The sequence below is a fragment of the Staurois parvus genome, unplaced genomic scaffold (genome assembly GCF_062004578.1).
Source record: "Staurois parvus isolate SC_StPar_1 unplaced genomic scaffold, SC_StPar_1.0 ptg000153l, whole genome shotgun sequence".
Lineage (NCBI taxonomy): Eukaryota > Metazoa > Chordata > Amphibia > Anura > Ranidae > Staurois > Staurois parvus.
The window spans coordinates 22,686,323-22,712,055 of record NW_028317949.1 but is presented as its reverse complement, the minus strand read 5'-3'; the positions used below and the strand labels follow the sequence as shown (position 1 = coordinate 22,712,055).

General features: G+C 40.1%; 1 protein-coding gene across 3 annotated transcripts in view; it reads right to left on the bottom strand.

Annotated features, from left to right (window-relative positions):
* The window catches only part of CDH20 (cadherin 20), a 472,975-nt gene that overhangs the window by 122,034 nt on the left and 325,208 nt on the right, over positions 1-25,733 (bottom strand). The gene's annotated exons all lie outside the window — the stretch shown is intronic.

Here is a 25,733-nt window from a genome sequence, read left to right as displayed (position 1 = left end):
TCAGGAGAATCTGTATTATCACTGACCTTAATTATTATTTTATGCTGTTTGGAGCATTCAATTGTCACGTGCTTTTGCACTTTATAGAGAAGCATAGAGGTGCTGCTAATGTGATATAGACAAAGATTTCAATGGTCAGTTAATCATTATGTGATCCACATGGGAGATTGGGTGTTTGATAGGCACATGCCATTGTGTGATATATGTGCTGGTCAGACGAACAGATTGTCTTTCTGTAGGCTGAACAGCTCAGTTTAGGTAAAGGAATGTCGACATCCAGTGGAGGGAGCTTTCTCATCAGTCAAGTGTCTTTTGTTGTCATGAAGTCAGATTAGCTGGTGACCTCACTCTGTGCTATTGAGCACAAAAACTTTCTCTTTCACAGTTTTGTGGGACTTAATGAGGTGGCATTGCACTCAAGTTACTCTGTCAAAACACTCAGAACATCTTTTATAACATTAGGCCTCAAGCTGCTCTGTTTAAAGACCGTCTTCCTCCCTTCGCTTTTCTCTCTTATCCTCTTTCCATCTGGCTCCCATAAGCAATTACAACACCGTTCATTTGTGATTTGGCAACTCAATGACAATACATTTTGTGGTGTCTTTCTACCGTAAATTTATGGTAGCTAGTGAACAGCTGCATGTCTCCAACAAAACATCACGTATACAATTTTCTTTCCCTTTCAGTCCTTAAGCATTCAACATAGCAATAAAAAACTGAAAATACTAAAGTATGTAAGTATGCAAAGCTTTATATGTTCAATGAAAAGAATCAACACCAGACATCAAAATGGGAGTGGTAACAACTACAAAATGATATATGAACAATATGATGAAAGTATGAATACAAGAAATAAATGCCTTAATCGTCTATCCATCAACATACCTTCACAATGCTTTTTTCTGTATTCCTACTAAAGAAACCCAAACCAGGTTGATTTAATAAAGGAACGAAGACTGTTCACTTTGCAAAGTGTATTTTGATATTGCAAAGTGAATGCCCCTTGAATTTTAGTAAATTAGGTAAAACTGCATTCACATCAATTATGTAAAAGCATTTTTTTTAATTTTCCCTTGCTCATGATTGAGTATTCTGAATATTGAGTGTATTTATTAAATTATATGAACATACAATTTGCAAAGTGGGCATTCACCTTTAATGAATGAACACCCTCTACCTTTTTAGTAAATCAGCCACAATGACTCCATTGCCATTTTCTGGCCTTTAAAACACTAAAATTATGTTTTGTGAGGCAAAGCGTATAACAGATGATATGTCCATCAACATCTGTGGGTGCTTCAAGTATAGAGCCCAGAAAAATGGACACTCATCTTGAAATACTGGTGTCCAGCATTGAAAGGCACTGAGTTCTTGCACACCACTAGTGGCTTTGGAAGTGGTAGAACGAATGCAAAGGACATATATGACATTTGACAGCCTCTCCATAAGTTGCAACTTCCCTTTGGGTACTTGGGCCCCGTTGTTAGTTCAACACAGCATATAAAATGCTTAAAAATAGACAAACACTTTGGGATTTTTATTAAAATTTTTGGCATTATTAGAAAAAAACAATTCTTATTCTTCTTGTTTAGTGCTTTCATTTAAATTGGACACCTTCACTTTTTCATAGCATCCAAGCAGAACGTTGCAGAGTTCAACTGGAAGGCATTTTAACCATTATGTTCATACAAATGTTGTACTGTTTGGACAACATATAATAGCATAGAACTTGGCTTTCAGTGCAGTGACTTTAAAAATGACCTACAGCATGGAGTTATTCCTTTGATTTAAATGGGCAATCAAGTTATTTGCATGGCACAGTGCTGGGACAGGGAATGCATTGTACTGTGGCTCTTATCTATTAGTGACTTCTTGTATGGTTCAGCTAGTGAATTCCCACCCACACGCTGAGTCTTCCTCATACATAGACCTATTGTGGCTGCAGCTCCAAGAGCTCATTTATGGCCCCCATGTGTCTGAACTGTGTGCTTTTATACCAGTGAAGCAGGAAGAGTACTATAAAAAGTTTCCTCCAATTTTAGATCTCAATTAATCCTGATTGCTTAAAGCAGGTAATGTTTACCTTATAGTATACTTCTAAAACTAGCTTCCACTATTGAGTGTCTTCATGTGTTCTTCTATATATGCTACATAATTTTCATTGGCTTACATGTGAACTTTTTTCTTTAATATTATTATTATACAGGATTTATATAGCTCCAACAGTTTGTTCAGGGCTTTACAATATAAGGGAGACAGTACAATTACAATACATTTCAGTACAGAAGGAACGTGAGGGCCCTGCTCGTGGAGCTTACAATCTAAAGGAAGGCGAGATGATACAAAAGGTGATAGCTGCGGGGGATGAACTGGTGAAGGTGATTCAAGTACAGTTCTTAGGTGGAGGTTGGCTAGGCTTCCCTGAAGAAGTGCATTTTCAAAGATCGCCTAAAGGCAGACAGGGTGGGGGCTGACCAGACCTGCTGTGGTAGGGAGTTCCAGAGGATGGAGAGGCTCTGGAGAAGTCCTGGAGGCGAGCGTAGGAGGAGGTGATGAGGGAGCTAGAGAGGAAGATTTCATGGGAGGAGCGCAGTGGGCGATTTGGCCGATATCTGTGGATGAGGTTGGTGATGTAGCTAGGGGCAGTGTTGTGGATAGCTTTGTAAGCTGTGGTTAGTAATTTATACGTTGGGTTATTGGAAGCCAGTGAAGGGATTGTCAGAGAGGGGCAGCAGACGTTGATCAGTTGGTAAGGTGTATGAGTCTAGCAGCAGCATTCATAATAGACTGAAAGGGGGATAGCCTGTGTAACGGTAGACAGTGAGGAGGGAGTTGCAGTAATTGAGGCGGGATATAACCAAGGCATGAATAAGTTGTTTTGTGGTGTCATTGGTCAGGAAGGGGCGGATTTTGGAAATGTTCCGGAGGTTGAGGCGGCAGGATTTAGCCAGTGAGTGGATGTGGGGCCCAAAGGAGAGGTCAGAGTCTAGGATTACGCCTAGCACCCTGGCATGAGGGGAAGGACCAAAGGTTGTGCTGTTGATCTTAAAGGTAGTCGTGAGTGGGGGATCGGGGAGGAGGAAATATTACAAGCTCAGTTTTTGAAAGATTGAGTTTGAGGTAGTGATGTGACATCCATGCAAACTTAGCTGATGACTGTCTTAATTCCCATGACATGTTAGTTTACCACCTTGCAATTGATCAATTTGTGGAACCTTACAAAAACATAAAAGTGTGCATTAAGATGTTTTCTTTAGGTGTATGTCTGGGCAAAAAAATAAAGAGAAATACACATTCCATCCATTCAATACATTCTGCAATGTTTTGCACTCAGCCTCTATGCCTCTTTAAACCAAAGCGATGTTATCAGCCTTGTCTAATTACCTTTGTAGAACACAGATCACCTTCTACTATTTGATGTAGATGCGCAAAGAGAGAAGGACTTCTGTAGTTCTAATCTGGAGCAAGTAGCCTGGGGTGACAGTGCTGCTTCTCCAATGACACAGTGCAGTGCATACATGTTGTCACCCTAGGACACGAACAGTGTTACTAGCAGGATCATCAGGTGAAAATAAAGTGTAATAAAGCTAGTTATAAATAAGAGCGGTTGCCATGTATGTTTAAAATTTGCATATACACCTATTTTAAAATGTTAATAACGTGCAAAGTCAACTGTTCATTTGTGGATATAGTAGGGTCAGGTTAAAATTCTTGCCAGTTCATATTCTGCTTTCTCTTTTACTTGGAGAGATGTTTGTTTACTTCCTGTCCATGTGTACAGGAAATGTCTACTGAGTGAGGGTTGTATTTTGTTTATTGACCACTTTAGTACTGGGCACTTTCCCCCCTTCCTGCCTCGGCCAATTTTCAGCTTTAAGTGCTGTTGCACTTTGAATGACAATTGCGCAGTCATGCAACACTGTACCCATATGAAATTTTTATCATTTTGTTTTAGACAGATAGAGTTTTCTTTTGGTGCAGACACAGGGAGTACATGTAAACTCCAATGGTGCCATGGTTGGAATTTGGACCGATGACCATAGTGCTTCTAACCATTTATCCGCTGTGATGCCCTAACAAAGACTTTGAGCCACTGTTGTTCTTTCACTATGATACACATATACAGCCAAGTGTGTGTGTGTGTGGGGAGGGGGGGGGGCGTTTTAAATTTAGGTTGTCTTTACATTGGGGTGTTCTGGAAAATGAGTGCTAAACCTGCTGGTATCTACCAGTAAACTGTTATATACTTGTACAGTAGATGATTGAACTATCAAATTATACATTCGGTTGGTCTGGTACTGCTTTTTTTGGAGGAGCAATTTTTGTTATTCTGAAATTGTCTGATATACAATCCAACCTGGTGGAACAATAGGATGCATTGGTTCTGCAATGCAGCTTGCCGACACTGAAATTCTTTTTCAAGGTCTATCTATCTAAGCCATTTTATAGCAGTAAGCAAAGGTGACACAAAGTAGTTGAATGCTCACATTGCCTAGTAAAGCTGCGTTCACTTAAGTTATCCATTCATGTGCAAAGGAGACTCTTGTTTCATTATTTAAATTTCCTTTGCACATGGATGGGATAAATGAGCATACTCTTTTTTTTTGTAATTCTTCCCCACAGAGATAATTCATAAAATCAATATCAAATTACACTGTTCTAGTTACATGTAATTAACAAGGAATAATTAACTGGTTGTTTGTGTTGCATTTGGGAAAAAAGTCACACTTAAGTAAATCCAATGCAGGTCTAATAAAAGATGGCAGGCAATACCACGGGCATTTTACATTTTGCTGGGCACATTGTTATTCACTTAGAGACAATAAGTGACTTTCTGCAACACATTTCCAGACATCTTTAAAAAAAACAAAAAACTTGCTTTTGTTGTGCAGATTTTGGCAGTGGATATAGATAATAATGGTGTGGATTAGTTTATTGTATAATGTTTTAAAAAACTGAGAACATGTTCTGGTGTTCATTGAACCCTTGACCTTATCTGGGGGTCTGAATAGAACATATTATTCCTCCCAACACAATGTGGTGTTTATAGTAAACCAGTGGGCGGTGAGGTCTGTGCCCTGCACCTGTCTAATTCCTCATTAAACTTGCTTCTACAATTTGGAAAAATGAAAAAAAAATCACTTAGTTCAAAAACGTTGCACTTTTTAGGAGTCTGATTTTCAAAATCCATAGCATGATATACACCACAGGAAAATTAGTAAGGGTAAAAATGGAATTGTTTGCATTAACCATTGTGTTTAACAGTAAACAAAAAATAGAATACTAGTAACAACCTAGAAAAAGCAAAGATGCATAGAATGTCTTCATGACAGTATTTAACAATAAAAAAAGATTTCTAAAACATTTTTTAAAACTTGTAAGAGCAAATGCACAAGTGAATGTGTTAGTGTGGATTTGTGGGTAGAGGCTGTACATTTAGCAAAGTGCATATTAGTGGATATGGTAAAGCTGTGTTCACTTTAACCTCCCTAGCGCTCTGATTATGTCCATATTTCTGTGTTCAAAGCGGTAAATTTTTTTGCATGGAAACATTTTTTTTTTTTAAATTGCAGGCCTGTAATTTTTAAGAATAACTCACTGAAATCTGTCCGAACAAGAGTCTAGTAAACATCCCGGGTATATTACAATTTGAAACACAAAATCATAAATTAGAATTGAATAAATAATCATAAAAAATAATATAATAATAATTTAATTCAATAATATAATCAAACCAAAAACACTGAAATTTGAAATATAGCGCCAAGTTCGCACACCAGTGAGCAAAGTCGCAAAATCGTCGCAAAATCGTTTTCAGTGTCTGATGATGAATTTCCCCACGAATCATCACTCAATTCTGCAAGTAGTTCTAATTTACTATCGCTGTTCTCTAGCTGGTCTAAAACCGCTTTTGACCTAAAGGGACGCTTTTTGGACACCATGGACTTTTCTCAGTTTCCAGGCAGTAAGAACAGTACAAATGCAGGCAGGGCACAGGAGAAAGCACTCGGGACAAAATCTATGTGAAATGGTTTGATACAGTAATGTTTTACTATGTGATTTTAGTGAATGCCACTTTTTGTCATTTTCAAATTTCCCGCCGTTCCATCCCGACGCTCGCAGGGGACGGAACCCAGAAGACAGATGCCAGCATCCGGAGGACATTACAGGGGACACTGCAGGAGGGACATCGCGGGAGCACAGGACAAGGTAAGAAGGTAAGAGAAGAACAGATCCCGGAGCAGCGCCGCATGATAAGCCCGAGTGTAGCTCGGGGTTACCGCTTGTGGTACTGAAACTTTACCCCGAGCTACACTCGGGAATACCACCAGGGGGGTTAAATACCCAATCAGTTGTGAGTAAAATGAAAAAAAAAAACAAAATTGTTTTCCTCGCACATGATTAAGTGATCAAAACTCATTCAGATTCCAGTTTTTCACTAACTTTTATTTGGAATCCTGTACATTCACTTTGCTATGTTAGCAAGTTTTCTTCTTTCAGTAAATCCACCCCAATACACTTTTTCTTTTGCTGTTATTAGTTTTCCTTTTTTCACTTTCTCCATTGATAAACCTTTTTTTTCTTTACAATATTACTTCTTAGCCTGGGACCCTTAGCTGGGGCCCAGGGGCAGACTGACAACTCATGGGGCCCCGGGCAATAGGGGATCATGGGGCCCCTGTGTCCTTGCCCAAACTCAAAAAAGCCTATGAAAAAGGTACCAGGGGCATTTCATGGGGCCCCCTACTGACCCCGCGCCATCGGGCAGTGCCCGAGTTTCCAAATGGTCAGTCCACCCCTGCTGGGGCCATAATTGGCCACATTGGAGGATTTTTCCCAAATGTCTGTAGAAATTTTAAAGTGTATGTATAACCAAAACTTTTTTTTGTTCATTAATTTTGAAGAGAATAGAAAAGAGGTATTAAGGTGTTTTTTGGTGCTGCCTGTGTATTGTTGGGGAGATTTTCTTTCAAGATGTAAGAGGGAGTTTAAAAAAATATTCCAAGAGAGAGGAATTTCTCTCTTTAGGCACTAGAACACATTCAGTCATTGGAAAATATACCTTCACCTCTTGTACTGGTGACAAACTTAAAAATCTGGATTTCCTTTTGTTTTCTGAGTAACAATGATGACCAGTACAAATAGAGAAAGTGAATCTCCCCAACAAGGACACAGACAGAAATAAAAATGGCAGAGGCAATAACTCTCCTGTTTTGCTTTCACTTACATTTTATGAAGGATACTGTGATAGTGAATACAAATTTTAAGTACTGAAACAAAAACATAATGCTTTAACTTTTACTGAGCACCTAGGAGATGCAGATCCTTTTCTTCTTGCTTCTTGATCTTGGTTTCACTACCCAAGAGTCAATGACCTGGCACCAAACTGCAGCCAATGTGGTCTGAAAAGCCTGGGTGCCTTTGCCGCATGTTTGTAGCAGATCAGTGACTCACTAAATCTGCCTTTGTATCCTGGAGAAACCTTGGTCTTAAGGAACCCTTGCTAAAAGTTCTTACATCTGCAGCTCATGGTATATTAGTGTGATCAGTAAGTTGCATATATAATATCAAATACACAAATTAAGAATGTGGCATAAATAGAGTATCCAGTCTCTTTACAATATAAGTTGGCTCACGAGGTGTCAGCTTACATTTATGGCCAGTAGCAGAAGACCACACATACAATGGTGATCAATGGGAGGAAGCATGCCCTTTACAATACAGTTCAAAGTAAGGAATGCCCCATTACATTGGTCAACTAAAAAGATAATTGGTGTCACTGGTTACTAAGAGGAGACGCTTCTTCAGTTCCAAGCAACTGGCTCTGCTAAGTGATTTCAACCCTATCAACCTCTGGATAAATAACAGGGTTCCATGACTGACCTAAATAGGTACCCTGGAACCTTCAACTTTAACACTGGTCATGCATCCAAATAGAAACAATCATACATTTGATCATTATGAATGGTCTTTTTCTCAAAACTGGTCATTCAACACAGTAAAGAAAGACTTAGATTCGGTCAATTAGGTTAGCTTTTACATCACACACATTTAATGCGCTGTGTTTTTTGCTGCACAAAGTTAATTCCCCTGGAAAACACATACAAACATCACATGTGTAAGTGTACTGCTAAAGATTAGATTAGAAAAAAAAGGTTATGCATATGCTTTTAAATAAATAAGGGAAATAGACCCTTATATTATTATAAGCTTTCATTGGCAAAATTATGCAACTGAGACTTATGTATTCATTATTCTTTTAGAATTAGCTTTCTAAAAGTTTATTTTCTTATGTGAGTTAGGCGCAGGGCCCTGATCAGCAGAGCATTTGTAGTCATTAATTTCTCTAATTTCTATATAATTTCCTTCTATTAAATTCTTAACTTTCATTCTGCTTACAAATCTTTTAGAAAGGTCCGAATGGTACTGGTTTTATTAAATGAAATGGTCATATTTACCATTCAAATTCAGTCTCTCATTTTACACATCTTGTTTAACCTCTCCACGCTGAGCATACGCAAATATGCGGCCTCTTAGCGTCTAGACCTTGATACCAAGTAGCTGCATATATGCGTACCATTTGTACACACACATGTGCTAAGAGCGCACGCCCTATGTGCTCCTAGCACATGTGTTGGCATCCCATGGAAAGGTCCAGATCTCTCCTTGCGATCGGGACCTTTCCAATCATGTGACTGCCGTGACAGCCAATCATGGTGGTCACATGATCCTAAACCCCGCCCTGCCTCCCGGCATCGGAAACCCATTAAAGGACTGGGAGGCACTGGTGTGAAGGGGTTAAACTCTCTTATTGCTTCCCATTTTTTTAAAACTGAGCACAGGATTAAATTACAGATAGTGGTACCTATACATACCTTTACCAGTCTTCTTAAGGCCCTAAATCCTTGGGCAGTGTTGACAGTTGGACATTTCCCTCTCAGTAAGGTATACTGATGAACTAGTTTGGAAAGTGCAGGTGTCAGGAAGGAGCAGACTTGCCTTGACTGCATCAAAATATTTGAAATTTGCACGCAAGACCACCCAGGGGTTTGGGCTTCTGGAAGGCTCAAGACAACTTGACAATGATATTTCAAGCATTTTTTGTACTGGCACTTTATACTTTACACTACTAGTTAGTTTATTAAGTTTTCTTTCAGCCAATCCTAACAAATTAGTTTAGGTCCAGATATCACCAATGTGTTCTCACCCATTACGCACAACTGGCAATTTGTACATTTTTGCAATGGATACATGAAATGCTTTAAGATGAAGAAGAGCAGAGAAAAGGATGTAGCTTTAAATGTGAGTATGCTTATACAGACAAACTGATAAAAAGATAATTAAACAAGGGACACAGTAGCTCCCCTTAGGTGGGCTTTCCTTAGCTCATAACTGCATGAAGCCCAATTATTTTAAAATCCTTTTTTTTAATGAAACAATAGGCTCTCCACTGTTCTGAAAACAAATAACTGTGACTAGAGACTAATATTTTGACAGCCATATAGTAGCTACTCTCAAGTTTTCATATGATATGTCTAACACATTCAACTGAGCAAAAAACAAACTTACTATAAGGCACTTTTAATAACACAAACATACAATACACAAGCATAAACAAGATCCTAAAGTTCCTAAAGTTCATTAACATCTTATTTAAAGGCATGTGTACTTTTTGCTTCCACTTTGAATTGGCACCTTATTTTTACAAGACTGGTATGAATTGGTAACCTATCACGTGCAAGGAAACATTAGAAAAAAGCATTTTCACTTGTACGTGATTGTACGATGAAAGTCAGCTCAGCTTCATTGCATTCACTAAGCTCTGGGACAACTTCCCTTGGAAAGTGAACGGCCTGTCTTTAGTAAATCAATGCCAAGGTTGAATCACTTAACAGTGCCAGCAACAATGGAGCTAGCCCATGGTTTGTTCTAAAGTCCATTTGCTGTGTGTTAAAGTGGTTCTAAAGCCTAAAGGTTTTTTTTCACCCTAATGAATTCTTTGCATTGAGGTAAAAACCTTCTGTGTCATAGAATCCCCCCTCACCCCCCATGTACTTACCTGGGCCCATTCCCCATCCAGCGCCGTGCATGAGAGCAGCGACTCTCTCTACTCTCTTCCTCCTCACTGAGCAGATTATATAGCAAAGGGAGCCATCGGCAGTTGCTGCTCTCAATCAAATTCTGTGTTGAGGAAGTGGGGGGCAGGACTGAGACGCCCTGTGTGTGTCAACAGGCACAAACAGGGTGGCTCGAAAGCACTTGCCAAAAAGGAGGAGCAAAGAGCACTGGCAGGGAACCCCAGAATATATGGGCTACTCTGCAAAACCATTGCACAGAGCAGATAAGTATGACAGGTTTATTGTTTTATTAAAAGAAGTGACAATTTAATATAATTTTAAGAATAGGTGAATATTTACAGTGGTTGTAAAGGCTGAAGGTTTTTTTACCTTCATGCATTATATGCATGAAGGTAAAATACCTTCAGTGTGCAGCTCCCCTCTGCGTCCCCATAAATCTAACCTAAGCATGATCACATACCAGTGCTGTGCACAAGAGCCTCGGCTTTCCCGGGTCTCTCTCTCCTCATTGGCTGAGACACAGCAGTGGTAGCCATTGGCTCCTGCTTCTGTCAATCACAGCCAAAGAGGATTGAGCGGGGGCAGGGCCAAGCCACGTTTTGTATGTGTATGGACCAGGGGTGGACTGAAAACTCATGGAGCTCCCGGGCAATCGGGGATCATTGGGCCCCTGTGTCCTTGCCCAAACTCAAAAAAGCCTATGAAAAAGGTACCAGGGGCATCTCATGGGGTCCCCTACTGACCCCCCCGGGCAATAGGGGATCATGGGGCCCCTGTGTCCTTGCCCAAACTCACAAAAGCCTATAAAAAAGGTATCAGGGGCATCTCATGGGGCCCCCTACTGACCCCGGGCCCTCGGGCAGTGGCTGAGTTTCCAAATGGTCAGTCCGCCCCTGCTATGGACATACAGGATTGGCTTGGGAGCGAGCATGTATGAGTGACCCCAGAGAAAGCAGCTTACCAGCTGGGGGGGGGGCAGGGGCCAAGAACACCGCTGAGGGACCTGAGAAACGGAGGATCGGGCTTCTCTGTGCAAAACCATTGCACAGAGTAGGTACTGTAAATATGACATGTTTGTTATTTTAATACAAAAAAAACCTTTAAATGTCTATTATCTGACCAACAAATGAATTGTAAGCTCCCCCTACAGACTCAAAAATGCAATGCAAATCATTTATATGCAATATGCATCCTATTTACTTGACTTGTAATAAAAAATACTATAACATTTTATTTTATATTTCTGAAATAAATGATGTACAAAACTACTTTATTATGTTTCAAAGCAGAATTCCAAAACCTTTGGATAAAACAGCTCAGCAGGAAGCACAACAATCGCTGCAATTTTATGTTTGTTTGCAACTATGCTGGAGTATTCTGTTTTCAGTGTCTAAGCTGCTTATAATGTGACTTGTCATTTAAGAAATATAGATGTAAATGGACCAGTTACTGGTTCATTATCCAATAGAAATCAAGTGGCAGATGTAATTTCTTTCACACTGAAAGATGAACTTTTTAGTCTCCTGTGCTTTGTGGTTAATATGATTGCCATAATTTTTGCAAAAAATGTCTAAGGCATTGTCAGAAGTAATACAGTTATTATGCATGAATGTCTTTTAAAACTTTCAAAGGCAAGGACTCAGAGGGTTTGAAATACAAACAAGGACCATGTTAAAAAAAGATGTTGCACAATATTGTACTATACATTGCCATGCGTGTATTTAAAAATAGATGCAATTAAACATGTCCTACAGCTTCAGGTCTTGTTTTACTGCAGTTGCACCAAATCTGACATAACCAAGGAAAAGGAGCGTTAAACATTATAGTTCAATCAAATGTAGTCCCCCCAGAGGCGTAGCTAGGATATTTTATGCCCGGGGATGAACTATAAAATTGGCGCCCCAGCCCCCCTCCCCGTTTAATCACATCAGTGACACCAATGATGGGCACTATTCCTCCCACTGACACCAATGACACTTACCTTGCTGACCCCTGCTCCAGCCTGGGCTCCTTCCCTCTCCCATCCACAGCCAGCATACCTGGTTGCAGCAGCACCATCTGCACGGCACACTTACCGGTCAGCTGTCTTCTTCACTTGCTCCGGCCGCTCCCTCACTCGATCTTCGCACTACCGCTCAGCTCCTCCTCTCCAAGCTCCGTCTCCTCGTAGGTGATTGTCCGCCTGTGTGCCTTTCCTGAGCTACAGTTCTGGTGCCCAATCACAAACAAGGAGGCGGAGCTTGCAGAGGGAGGTACAAGCTGCCATAGGCCGTCCAGTGATCCTGAGGGTGTGGTCAGATGACAGGGGCGGCATGTCATCCCGCCCACACATCGCGTCCAGGGAAAAGAAGACATTGGACCTGCAGACCTCTCTACCCCTCCTCCAGCAGTGCCTCCTGGACTGGATCGTCGTGGGACTGGGACACGGAGCCAGGTAAGACACAGCGGTCCACTGCCCGCCCCTGTACTAAGTGTCCCTTCCATTGGAAGAAGGGAGGCGGCACCACGCCGCCCCCTCCTAAAAAGTGCCACCCTAGGCAAACGCCTTGTTAGCCTCGCGGCAAATACGCCCCTGGTTGTAAGCCTCTATTTGGTGCCCCTGTACCTTGGCGCCCAGGTACATATGTACTCTCCTGCTCCCCCAGCTATGCCTCTGAGTCCCCCTCCTTATGTGATTAACCACTTGAGCTCTGGAAGGTTGTACCCCCTTCACGTGCAGACCATTTTTTGCTATTCAGCACTACGCTACTTTGACTGGCAATTGCTCAGTCACGCAACAATGGAAGCAAATTAATTTTTTTGCACTTTTGTCACACAAATACAACTTTCTTTAGGGTATATTTGATCACCACTGGGTTTTAATTTTTTTTTGTGTGTTATAGATGAAAAAAGACTGCATATTGTGGGAAAAAATATATATTTTACTATCTTTTATGAAACCTATTCAATAAAAAAAAATAAAGTCATATTTCTTCATAAATTTAGGCCAAAATGTATTCTGCTATGTATATTTGATAAAAAAAATGCCAATAAATGTATATCATTTGATTTGTGCAAAAGATATAGTGTCTACAAACTGTTGTGTGTGTGTGTATATATGTGTGTGTGTATGTATGTATGTGTATGTATGTGTATATATATATATATATATATATATATATACTGGAATTTACACAGCTATAACATACTGCTAATGGCGGTGATCGGTGACTTATACTGGGACTGTGATAGTGTGGCGGGCAATCTGGCACTAGCTAACGCTGGGTGAGAGGTACACTAACCAACTAATTGACACTGACATCATTAGTGACACTAATACATTGATCAGATACAATACTGTACACTATCACTGTACTACTGACAATGGCTGGGAAGGGGTTAACATCTAGGGCCAATCAAAGGGATAACTGTGTGCCTACCAATGTGTAATGTGTGTAATATGTGCTGCTTTTGCTTTACTGTCTGCTTTTTCTCCCTGCTGTGATATAATTTTAATAAGCAGACTTTGTTGGTAAAATGCATTTATCCTATTTATCCCCATAAATAAAGAAGAATGTGTATCCAGACTCACTATCAGGAAAAAGATCTATCTGTCTTGAAAAAATAAAAAAGTATAATACCTTAGGGTAGACAATAAGACCTAAAATATATCAAGAGTAGTAGTGAGATGTTGCTTACCATTTTAGTGGTCTTTTACTGAAAACGCCAGTATGAAAAAAAAAAATACATTGTTCAGGGGGCTGGGCAGTTGAGCAATAAACCCTGTCTATACGGTGCTGGAAGATTTCATTATCAGTTGTAAACTATATGAAGAATTTAAGGCCAGACCTCTTTGTTGTATGTTGATAAGAGGACACAGAGCCTGTCTTTGGGACTCTGAAATTGATCAGAAATGTTTTCAGGCACAGTCCCGACTCCCTGGGCAGGGACATGCTGTATGCTGATTAAGGTCACAATAAAAGTTTTATCAAGAGGTTACTTCTTTAGAATGTTGCTTGTGTTGTACTGTTACTTGGGATTGGGAGCATGGCCAGGCTATTTTGCTGGCACCTGGAGAATCTGCAGTAAAGGACAGGTTTTGGTTTGTGGAGCAGTGCTCCTCAGCTTGGAATGCTTAAAGCGATAATAAATGTTCGACTTTTTAAAAAAAACAAAACATAACAAACATGTCATGCTTACCTGCTCTGTGTAATGGTTTTGCACAGAACAGCCCTGATCCTCTTCTTCTCAGGTCCCCCACCTGGTGAAAATTACATGGCGCCATACCAACACTCAGTGCTTATGCATAGTCTGTTATCAGATCCTGGATCCAGCCTATGCTGGAATGAGTACAGGTAGCCAGCAAGTGGCTGAAAATTGCTGGAGGGGTTCAGCAGTGCCATAATGTTTACTGAGCAGATGCCACTTGGGCACCACAAACAATCTGTTAGTGATATACATTCAAATAAAGTATGGGAAACGCTATTTCACATTTCCCACAAAAAAGGTTTTATTCATCTCTCAGACTAAACGTTGCAGTCTTTTACAGTCAAATCATAATATATCACTAATATTTAAATCATTCAGGAAACCATTGACAGTATTAGCTTTAACTTATAAAATTGCAGTCAGAACGCTGTAAAATCGATGCAACAAATGTAGACCAGTAGATAATTACAACGGCTCTGCATGTGATAGCATATATTATTAAAAAGCCATAGTTCACAAGAAATGCTGTCTTAGCATCTGTGTGTCATTTGACACAGTGGTGACAAGTACAGAGAACCAGGCAATCTGCTGATCAATAATATTTTGCATTTTTCTTTTTTGTCTCTCCTGAATACATTTTCAGCTCTTGATGCTCCGGCTTACCTGCTGACACCAAGTCTCACATCTCAGCATGGTGAATCCTGTGCTATTGCTGACTGTGGTAAAAACAATCAATTGTGCTGTAAAATGTTTAAAACAGTATTGTGCTGTTGAATTCTGCTTCATAATTTACTCTGTAGCATGATACACAAATGTTAAAGTTCCTAGTTGGCCTCATTTATCGATGTGTGCCTATCTGTGTTGCCCCATGGCAATCAGTCAGATTCCAACCTGTACTGGAAAATAACAGTTGGAAAGTGTACGACTAAATATAATCAAGCCTAAACAAGACAGGAAAGACCCAAGAGAGAGACCAATGGTGACATTGCAGAGCTTTCTAATACCACACCTGTACAATACTGCTGCTGTTTAAGGCTAGCCATACATTATGCAGTTTTCTTGATAGTTTTGCTTTGGATTTACCAAAAACCATAAAATGTGAGGTCAAACCTAAACACTTTCAATTGCAACTAATCGGGCAGAACCTTGCACTACATAGTGGATGGTAAATCTAAAGGAAATTGGGCATAAACTGGTCAGAAAACAAGAATGTTGTATAGTATATGGTCAGCCTAAGCAACATTGCTCACACCCCAACACCCAGAAGGTTTACTTGCACGTATCTGAGTCTTAAAACACCAGGAGAGGCTGAACCTGGAGGGAGGCTCCAAGTAGCTTAGTGTATGAGAATGAACATGTTTCTGAACAAAATTATGAAAGGACTTTGCCAGGAACTCAGGAGAAAGTAAGTCAAGCTTCTCACTATGAGCTCCTGTGGGAGCCAATCACATTCACAGAAGCATCTACATCCGTGTGAGGGGACCCCCTGTGAGTAGGTTGCATCCATTAAGTGGAGAACCCCTAAGAGCATTAATACTGCCAGGGAATAAGGATTAACCTGATCTGATTTGACCAGACCCATTCTTTGATGACATCTGGATGACCAGAGGCTTACTACTATTTATGCGCATTTAAAATGCGTATCTGATGAGTGCACATTCTTATTATTTACTACCAGATTCATGGTCTGTATCACTGGACATCCAGAGATTATTGGGAATCTCAAGAGCACCTCTTCTTTCTGGACTGTTTAAATTGAGTTTACACTCTTTAGCACTTTTGACCACCATACAGTGGCCTATATATTTGCACTTTGTCACTTTATATATGGATTTGGATTGATACTTTAATACTGCTGAATCTATTAGCGCTGCACCCTCTCTTTGTATAAATATAATCAGTGGTTATGTACAGCAATTAAGCACAGAATGATATGTGAGTTAGTAGATTTTTACCATATACCATTTGAATGTAAAATACAGATGTAAGTTGCAGTTGCTGTATTCACACCTCTGGATTTTAGATGCCACTACATGAAGAACAGGAAAGCCCCGTGAGACCTCACCACCAAGTCATCATAGAGGCCCTTTATATGTTTTATTACACATTTGCTAATTTTGTTAGCAGTCAAGGTTTTATAAAACCCTGTAGTTGAACAGTAGGACATGTGAATAAGAGAATAAAAGCTTCTTTCAACAAAGCTGGTATCTGAATTAGTACTGCTTTCCAGTAATATATATATATACTATATTGCCAAAAGTATTGGGATGCCTGCCATTACACGAACATGAACTGTAATGGCATCTCCGTCTTAGTCTGTAGGGTTCAATATTGAGTTGGCCCACCCTTTGCAGCTTCAACTCTTCTGGAAAGGCTGTCCACAAGGAGTTTAGGAGTGTGTCATGGATTTCTGAGGTCAGGCACTGATATTGGACGAGAAGGCCTGGCTCACAGTCTCCGCTCTAATCCATCCTAAAGGTGTTCTATTGGGTTGAGGTCGGGACTCTGTGCATGCAGTTCCTCCACCCCAAACTCACTCAACCATGTCTTTATGGACCTTGCTTTGTGCACTGGTGTGCAGTCATGTTGGAACAGGAAGGGGCCATCCCCAAACTCTTCTCACAAAGTTAGGAGCATGAAATTGTCCAAAAGGTCTTGGTATGCTGACGTCTTAAGAGTTCCCTTTACTGGAACTAAGGAGCCAAGCCCAACCCCTGAAAAACAACCCCACACCATAATCCACCAAACTTTACACTTGGCACAATGTAGTCAGGTAAGTACCGTTCTCCTGGAAACCGTTAAACCCAGACATGTGTCCATCAGATTTCCAGACAGAGAAGAGTGATTCATCATTCCAGAGAACACATCTCCACTGCTCTAGAGTCCAGTGGTGGTGTGCCTTACACCACTACATCTGACGTGTTTCATTGCACTTGATGTAAGGCTTGGATGCAGCTGCTCAGCCATGGAAACCCATTCTATAAAGCTCTCTACACACTGTTGTTGTGCTAATCTGAAGGTCACATGAAGTTTGGAGGTCTTTAGCTATTGACTCTACAGACAGTTGGCGACTTTTGCACACTGTGAGTTTCAGCATGCGCTGACACCGCTCTGTCGTTTTACATGGCCTACCACTTGTTGGCTGAGTTGCTGTTGTTCCCAGTTGCTTCCACTTTGTTATAATACCACTAACAGTTGACCGTGGAATATTTAGTAGCAAGGAAATTTCACGGATGGACTTATTGCACAGGTGGCCACCTATTATGGTACCACGCTTGAATTCACTGAGCTCCTGAGAGCGACCCATTCTTTCAAGAATGTTTGTAGAAGCAGTCTGCATGACTAGGTGCTTGATTGTATATACCTGTGGCCATGGAGGTGATTGGAACACCTGAATCCATTGATTTAAAGGGGTGTCCAAATACTTTTGGAAATACAGTGTGTGTATTTTGCCAAAATAAAGCCGAACAGACGAAGCTCCATCAATTGAAGAGTGCCCAAACACTACTCAACAGGGAGACAATACTAAAGTGCACCATCCATACTACGTCCCTATACATGAAGCAAGCGTAGAACAGGCTTCTTAAATCTTTTCACTTCTTTCCAGGGCCGGACTGACCATTTGGAAACTCGAGCACTGCTTGAGGGCCCGGGGTCAGTAGGGGGCCCCATGAGATGCCCCTGGTACCTTTTTCATAAGCTTTTTTGGGTTTGGGCAAGGACACAGGGGCCCCATAATCCCCTATTTCCCGGGGGCCCCATGAGTTGTCAGTCTGCCCCTGCTACTTTCCTTCCCCCATGTGATCTTATGCTCTTGTCCTCTTCATCCTGAATAGCTGCTTCTGCCCTTGCACTACCTTACTAAGGTAGAGTAGGATACAGTGGTGCTATTCCTCATTTAAAATAGAACAAAAGGTAAAACGTTTACTTTTGAATATAGTAAGGGACGTTATAACCCCTGTCTGGTTTTTTTTCAATCTGTGTTCCATTGGGTACATTTTCCTTTACTTTCTGCCCCATAGCCAAAACAGGAAGCAAGAGGACATCCCTCCAAAGTAAGAGAATCCATAGTTGACACCAAGGTTAACAAAATGAGTGTCCCCACTGGAAGATTTTGCTTCTCTTTCTGTTCTGGTGACAGCCTGAAATATGGGATTGTCTTTCACTTTTACTTTCCATGATAACAGTAAACAAGATAAATAAAGAAGTTGAATCTCCCAAATGGGGGCAGAAACTGCAAAAAAAAAAACCTGACAGGTGTTCTAATCCCTCTCCACTCTGATCTAAAAGTAAAGAAAAGTGTTGCCATCAGTTATATTTTAAGATTATTGTACAGTGATGTGCACAGGAATCCTTTATACTACTATGGCCAACCTTAGTCTCTATGAAAACCACTCATGCTCATGGCTTATTTAAGCAACCTATTTTTCTGGTTCTGTTTAAACAACTGTAACTTATATAGAAGATCTTTCCATACAACAGTTCTACTTAAGTTCCCCTTCACAAATGAGTCTCCTTTATTCAAAACAGCAAAGAAATTATAAAATGTAAATATTTAAAATGCAGATAAAGCTTCTACTGACTGGAAGGTTATTTGGGTAAAACAAGGTTGAGATCAAAAACAAACTAGGGCAGTAAAAAGGTTAATCCCACTACACATGTCAGTCCCCGTCTTTGCTGTGAATGAGCTACAATCTGTACTTCATACTTTTCAGTAAGTTATGTTTTTCTTTTATCATTCATTATTTTAAGATCAAATGATGAGTTTCTAAAGGGAAGTTGATCAAAAGGAAGAAAGATCAAATGCTGAAGTCAGAGGGTGAACTGGTAAAAATGCAGCAGCATGCAAAACAATACTGGGGTTGCAATGAACTAACTTAAACATGATTTTCTACTTGGATGGGAGTTGTCAATGATTTAAGTACTGTATATCTAAAGCCCTAACTTATATTTTTATGTTGGATGGTATGGGAAATGTTTTAACTTTTCTTGGGTTTCTTGTTTGCCATCTGTGTGCCATTTTCCTTTACTTCCTGTCCTTTAGACACCACGGGAAGTGGGAGTAAATTCCCATTTAGATAGTTGTCATAAGAAAGGGTGTCCTCACTGGATGATTTCAACCCTGCTGTTGTTTTTGTGGCAGTTCAAAATATTGGATTTCCCTTCAAGTTTCAGTGACTTCAAAAGGGTGGATAAACCTTAGGTGGCTCCATGTGATACTACAGAGGTAAAATTGATCCCCTTATTAGCTGCTGTAATGTGGGCCTTGTTGGTGGATGGTTCATCGGGGCGTCTCTGCCTGCCCTCTCCCTGTCATGTCACTTGGAGAGCATCCTCATTCAATTTTTTATGAATATCTGTCACTTGCTATCCGAGGTGGTGCAACGTACCTGACATATTTTGCCCCTGAAGAAGGAAACATGAGTTACGATACGCATTGAACGTTTTCTGGACAACAGCACTGTATAAGTTATTTTTTGCTGCTAACCCTTTTGCCAGTTAATGTATTACAGACTGCAAGGTTTTATGCACACTGTGTATGCTCTATATGTGAACTATGAACTGTATTGTAATTCACTATATCGAATCCTTTGATTCGTTCTATTGCGCTATTTTGTGTAATAAACATTATAGTTTTATTTTGTATACTCATTATAGTTTTTGCCATATAAAGTCCCAGGAGAATATTTTTTCTTGGTTTTTATATATTGGGATGTTGGCAAAAACAGTCTAAATGGTGGGACATTTTACCATATTGTACATTTTTTCATGTCAAAGTCAGTACATTGGAAGATATAAGTTGATGAAGCTACTGTATATTAAATATTGACTTTTCCTGTACCTTGTTCTTTGTCACTTACTCCCTATTGGTCTTCTGATGTAATGGGCAGCTTAACTGACCAACAAGGAGTCAATGAAAGTTGAATGAGCAGGGCCAAGCAGGACTATTGCATGAATTGTTGAGAATTGCATAACATTTCACTTGCTTAATCGGTATACCTGCGACAGTTTTAGAAATATATTTAATAAAAGTAACCTCTTCTTTTCCATTTGTAAACATGCTCAGTTTGAATTTTCCAAGTGGTACCAGGTTTCACACCCCAGATTCTGCCTTCTGCTTTGATTTTGTAAATCCCAGCAAATGCCAGTTTATAAACCTTGACCTGCCTGGGCCAGCAGAGTGTTTTTCTACTGCACTGCTTCTACTCTTCCAGAATGCTCCTGCACTTAAAATTAGCCTGGCCATAGAAAATAATTGCTGCGGCTCAGCACTTGCTTAGGAACCTGGAAGCACCAGAACAGAAAAACACAGGGTAGACCCTGCATAGACAGGCAGTGTAAATTGATATTCCTGCTGATTTCACTAACAGCAGGAATAGCATCTATGTATGTACTAACATTTTCTAATTTAGTGCCTGGGGACAGTGATGGGGAATCTTATTAATGTACTTAAATAAGTTAAAGTTGAGTCTTGCTCACATCTGGCAATTCAAACAGTGCCCTGTGTATGGCCGCGTTTCACCGGCATAAGGATGCACATGTGTTGCATGCATCCCCGTGCTGGCAGTCCCATTGATGTCTATTGAAACGCAGCAACTGCATGGACACAGCCACTGCTCCCAATGTGACATCTGTGTAGGTATGATTTATTTTGGTACATATACCTTATTTACTCAGAGCAGCTACTTAAGCTTTATATTTGAACTAAAGCACAGAATTTGATTAGTGTAATGTATACAAGTAACAATAAAAGTCCCGGAATTCATGCTCCGCACAATATTGGCAGAAGCTGGGCATAGGACATCCTCCACTCTCCACTGCTTATGGCCATTTTTTTTTTAATATGTTATTAGACCTGCTTATCTACTTGTCACAAATATCAAGCAGGTAGGACAATGAGTTTATTGTCTGTAGAGACCTTCTTTGTTCAGACAGACTTTAACCGCCTCCCACTTGCCACATAAGGAAATGACAGATGAGCGGTGGTTCTCTTGTTCTGGGAGGACGTCATATGACGTCCTCCCACTCTAAGTGCATATGCACGCCCCCAAAGGCACAGGGCGTGGCAATTGGTGGTGCGCTGTGTCCCTGTGACACAGCGGATCACCAATCACAGTAAAGAGCCAATGACGTCGGCTCTGTGATGTGATCAGCTGTGTCCAATCACAGCTGATCGCATGTAAACAAGGAAATGCTGGCTATCAGCAGTCCTCTCTTCACACTGACAGCGTGTGAAGAGAGGAGAGCCGGTAAGCGGCATTCCTCAGAGGGGACATCTACACTGATCATCAGGGCACTGATGATCAGTGTAGCCTCATCATTACCACCTGTCAGTGCCCATCAATGCCACATGGCAGTGCCCATCAGAGCTGTCTTTCAGCCAACTATCAGTGCCAGTCAGTGCACCTGTCAGAGCCAGTCAGTGCTGCCTATCAGTGCCAGTAAGTGCTGCCTATCAGTGCCAGTCAGTGCCGCCTATCAGTGCCATATGTGAGCGCTGTCTTTCAGTACCCATCAATGATGGCTGTCAATGCCCACAAGTGATGCCTGTCAATGCACACCTATCAGTGCCGCCTATCAGTGCCCTTCAGTACCCATAAGTGTAGCCTATCAGTGCCCATCACTGCAGACTCATTAGCGCACATCAGTGAAGGAGAAAAATTACTTATTTACAACATTTACAAACTTTTTTTTTCAAAATTTTCAGTCTTTTTTAGGTTGTTTAGCAATAAATAAAAAACCCAGTGGTGATCAAATACCACCAAAAGAAAGCTCTATATGTCTCAAAAAAAAGACAAAAATATTGTTTGGGTGCAGTGTTGCATGACCGCACAATTGTCATTCAAAGTATGACAGCGCTGAAAGCTGAAAATTGGCCTGGGCAGGAAGGGGGGGGTAAAAGTGCTCGTCAAGCAAATGGTTAATAAGGTAGCAAATCTTACTTCCACGTGATAGATATATATGAGCACAAATGTAGCCTTGTATTGAGTTAACGTTTAATACAAATGGATTATTCCAGGCCAGTTTGCTAATTTATACCAGTTTAATCTTTCAGTACAATACCTTCAACTATACTTAGGCAACCAAAATGAAAATTGCAGTAACAGAATTCATTGTATAGCCGTATGTCGATCATTATATAGTTACATATTTAGACTGGTTGAAAAAAGAAACAAATCCATCTTGTTCAACCCACAGAGAAAAAAATACACACACACACACAAATAGAAAATCCTCATATACACAATCCTATACCCACAGTTGATCCAAAGGAAGGCAAAAATACCCCCAAATTGCTCTGGAAGGGGAAAAAATCCTTCTTGATCCCCTCAAAAAGGCTATTGGATATTCCCTGGATCAACTTTACCTATAAATATTAGTATCCAGTTATATTTTGTGAATTTAAGAAAAATTCCAGGCCTTTTTTAAACCAATCTACTGAGCTGGCTAGAACCAAGTCTTGAGGGAGTCTTTCCTACATTTTCACAGCTCTCACTGTGAAATTACTACATGTCTGTTATTCTGTCATATGTTTATATGAGTTAAACAATGAACACAAATACAAAAACAGGCCACCTTTATCAAAAATGACCAGAACCACCTCTTACAGAAAGCATGAATGGCTTTAAGACAAATTACTGCTTTTCAATTTAACTGTCAGGACAAAACCCCAATCTCACGGTGACACTTTAAAAGTGAATAGAACTGTTTCAATAGGTACAAATGTGGCTTTTGGCTCTTTAAGGCAGCGTGAAGACCTCTATGATCTCAGTGAGGCTGGTGGTCTCTATAACCAAGCTATGTATCTTTCCATACCACACATAGGCAATCATTAATCATTAGGTTTTCTTAATAGAAAAAATGTATATAAAAAGAAGTATTCTGTAATTAGAAATGCTGTTTAGGGATAAGAATGCATGGAACTTTCTGAAAGAGTGAAGAAAACAAAAGTTGGAGAGGTTGCTCACAACAACCTTTCATTTTCAGCCTGCAATGGAAATAAGATGAAAGTTGTAATGGGTAACATGCTCTCCAGAATAACATGCCATGTTTTATTGATGACACCTGTAGCATTTTTAAAATATTTTCAGATTAAATGTTCATATGTTTAATAAAGTGTACTTTTTCTGAAAATAAGTGAAAAATAACATGGTAAATCTGCTTTCACATTATAATTCAGGATTTATAAGTAAAAATGGGAAAACACTGCGGCTGGTAGAACACATACTGTGATTATTTAAGTGCACGGCTTCCCATAATAAACAAAGGTGCTGTTTTGTCAGCGGTACCGCATTTACATTATAAAATAGTCCACATGATGGGTTTTGGTTTTATTGCTGTTTCAAGTATTTTGATAAGAGGATTATGGTTAATAAAACCAAGATAAGTGTTAAACTGTGACAATTAACAGTATTTTAACCATGCCTTTACAAGAGCCACATTCATAATCCTCAATAAAACTGCATAAAGTGGCTTAAAAAGGAATTATCTCTTCTGAGATGAATACCCAGCACTGGATTATGGGTTTGCTAATAGGATGCTACCTATATTGCAAATCCAAGATGTACAAGATGTTACAGTATTTTATTTCTAATGAACACAAAGTATTCACAGTTATGTATCAATATAGTCACTGTGTTACATTAATTTAAAGGAAATGCTCACCTAGCATACAAAGGAAACTGAGAGCTCACGTATGGCCCATAATTCTTTTCACTGAGGGAGCACACACTAGGATTATTGTCAGACCTGTGCTGGTAGACTGGCAACTCTGCAATTTGCAAAAAGGATTTTTAACATTGAATGTAATAGAGGGCTGATCATTGCTTCATTAAAAGTGTGAAATGTTGTTTTATTGATAAGGGCTTAATTGTAAAAACAGCCAGGTTTATCACTGTATTGCATAGAGTAAATCTGACTTTTTTTTTTTTGCTGTGTAAATACCCTATTGTATATTAACCCTACCATTGTTTCTCCCCCCCATCTTAAAGAATCTTGTAGGACCAGAAGAGAAGTAAGGCCATGTTCACCTAGGGTTTAGCTTCAAAAGGAGCATCAATTACTGTATGCTTTTACAACTTGTTTGCAATGCTTTTAGCCAGCATCTAGAAGTTTCTTTAATGAACCTTTCGGTTCCATTTTTTGTATGTTAACATTTTAAAAGAGAAGTATGGGGTTCTTTAATAAAAAAAAAAAAAAAAAAAAAAATATATATATATATATATATATATATACTCCTTTAGGTGGATGTAGCAATCAGTTCAATGTTGTATCTGTCCCCCCACTGTTTCTAAGAACAAGAACTGAGCGATCAAAGACCACTGATCCCCTAGCAGAGAGCTGGGGACTGTCAGTCACCAGCAATCTGCTCTGCCCCTCCAGATCTCACTGGAGCACCATGCTACGGAAGGGCAGAAGTGGCTGGCACAGGCTGGCACAGCCAGCTGCCCATCCAATCACCTGAATTGATCCCAACTTTAAAGATTGGGATCTTTCCAGAGCCTGGACTGGCTGAACGGCATCAGTCGACAGTGAGCTTTAGCCCACTTATGGATGAGAATGGGTCACAGGAGTACAGTTTGTTCTGGGCTAAAGCCCGCTGTTGGCTGACATCACTCAGACTCCCCATAGGACATCACACAGACTCTATATAGGAGAAGTAGGGCCAAAAAAGTTGTGGCCATATGTCTCCTTTAATGGCAGTGCTGGCTAATACTTTCAACAAACTGCTAACAGGCCTTCAACAAGCTTCAAGCCTGCTAAAGCTTGCTAGATAATTGTTTAAGGTGACAGCCATAACTGTCATTAAGATGACTGTTAACATCCCCAAACAGGAACTGGAAGGTACTATAAATGCTTCAAGAAAGTTTTTTGAAGCTAGTTGTAAGTTTTTGCTATTGCTTTGTAAAAACTTGTTGTACGGACTACTCTACAGACTAGCGTTGTTTTAACAAGACCTAATAACTTTTGTTTTCTTTGACAAAATTGCTCCCTTTTCACAATCAAGGATGTGTTAAGCACCTTACTGTGTATAATGATTACTTGTATACACTACACATTCATGTTGGAGAAACAGTTGCAAAAGAAATCATTTATGACATCAGTCAACATATTTTACCATCCACACTGAAAATTGTCATACATATTTGATTTGTTCTCTACTCTTGAGACAGACATGGGCCAAAAAGCATAGTTCCAAATGTAAGTATCAATGATACACCACTCATTAAAGGCTTTACAAGTGCAAGATGCCAACATAATCTCTTGTTGATCACATTGTTTTCTAACAACCAATTTGGTTGTATAGATCAGCATTTCTCAACCTCAACCAGGGTGCCCAGGCACCCTGGGGTGCCCTGAGGTTTCTGGCAAAATGTCTAAAAGTTGCCTAAAACTTGTATACAAGCCAGCAGGTAGAAGAAGGCTGACTTTTAGTTTCACAAAGCCACAGTCTTCATTGCACGC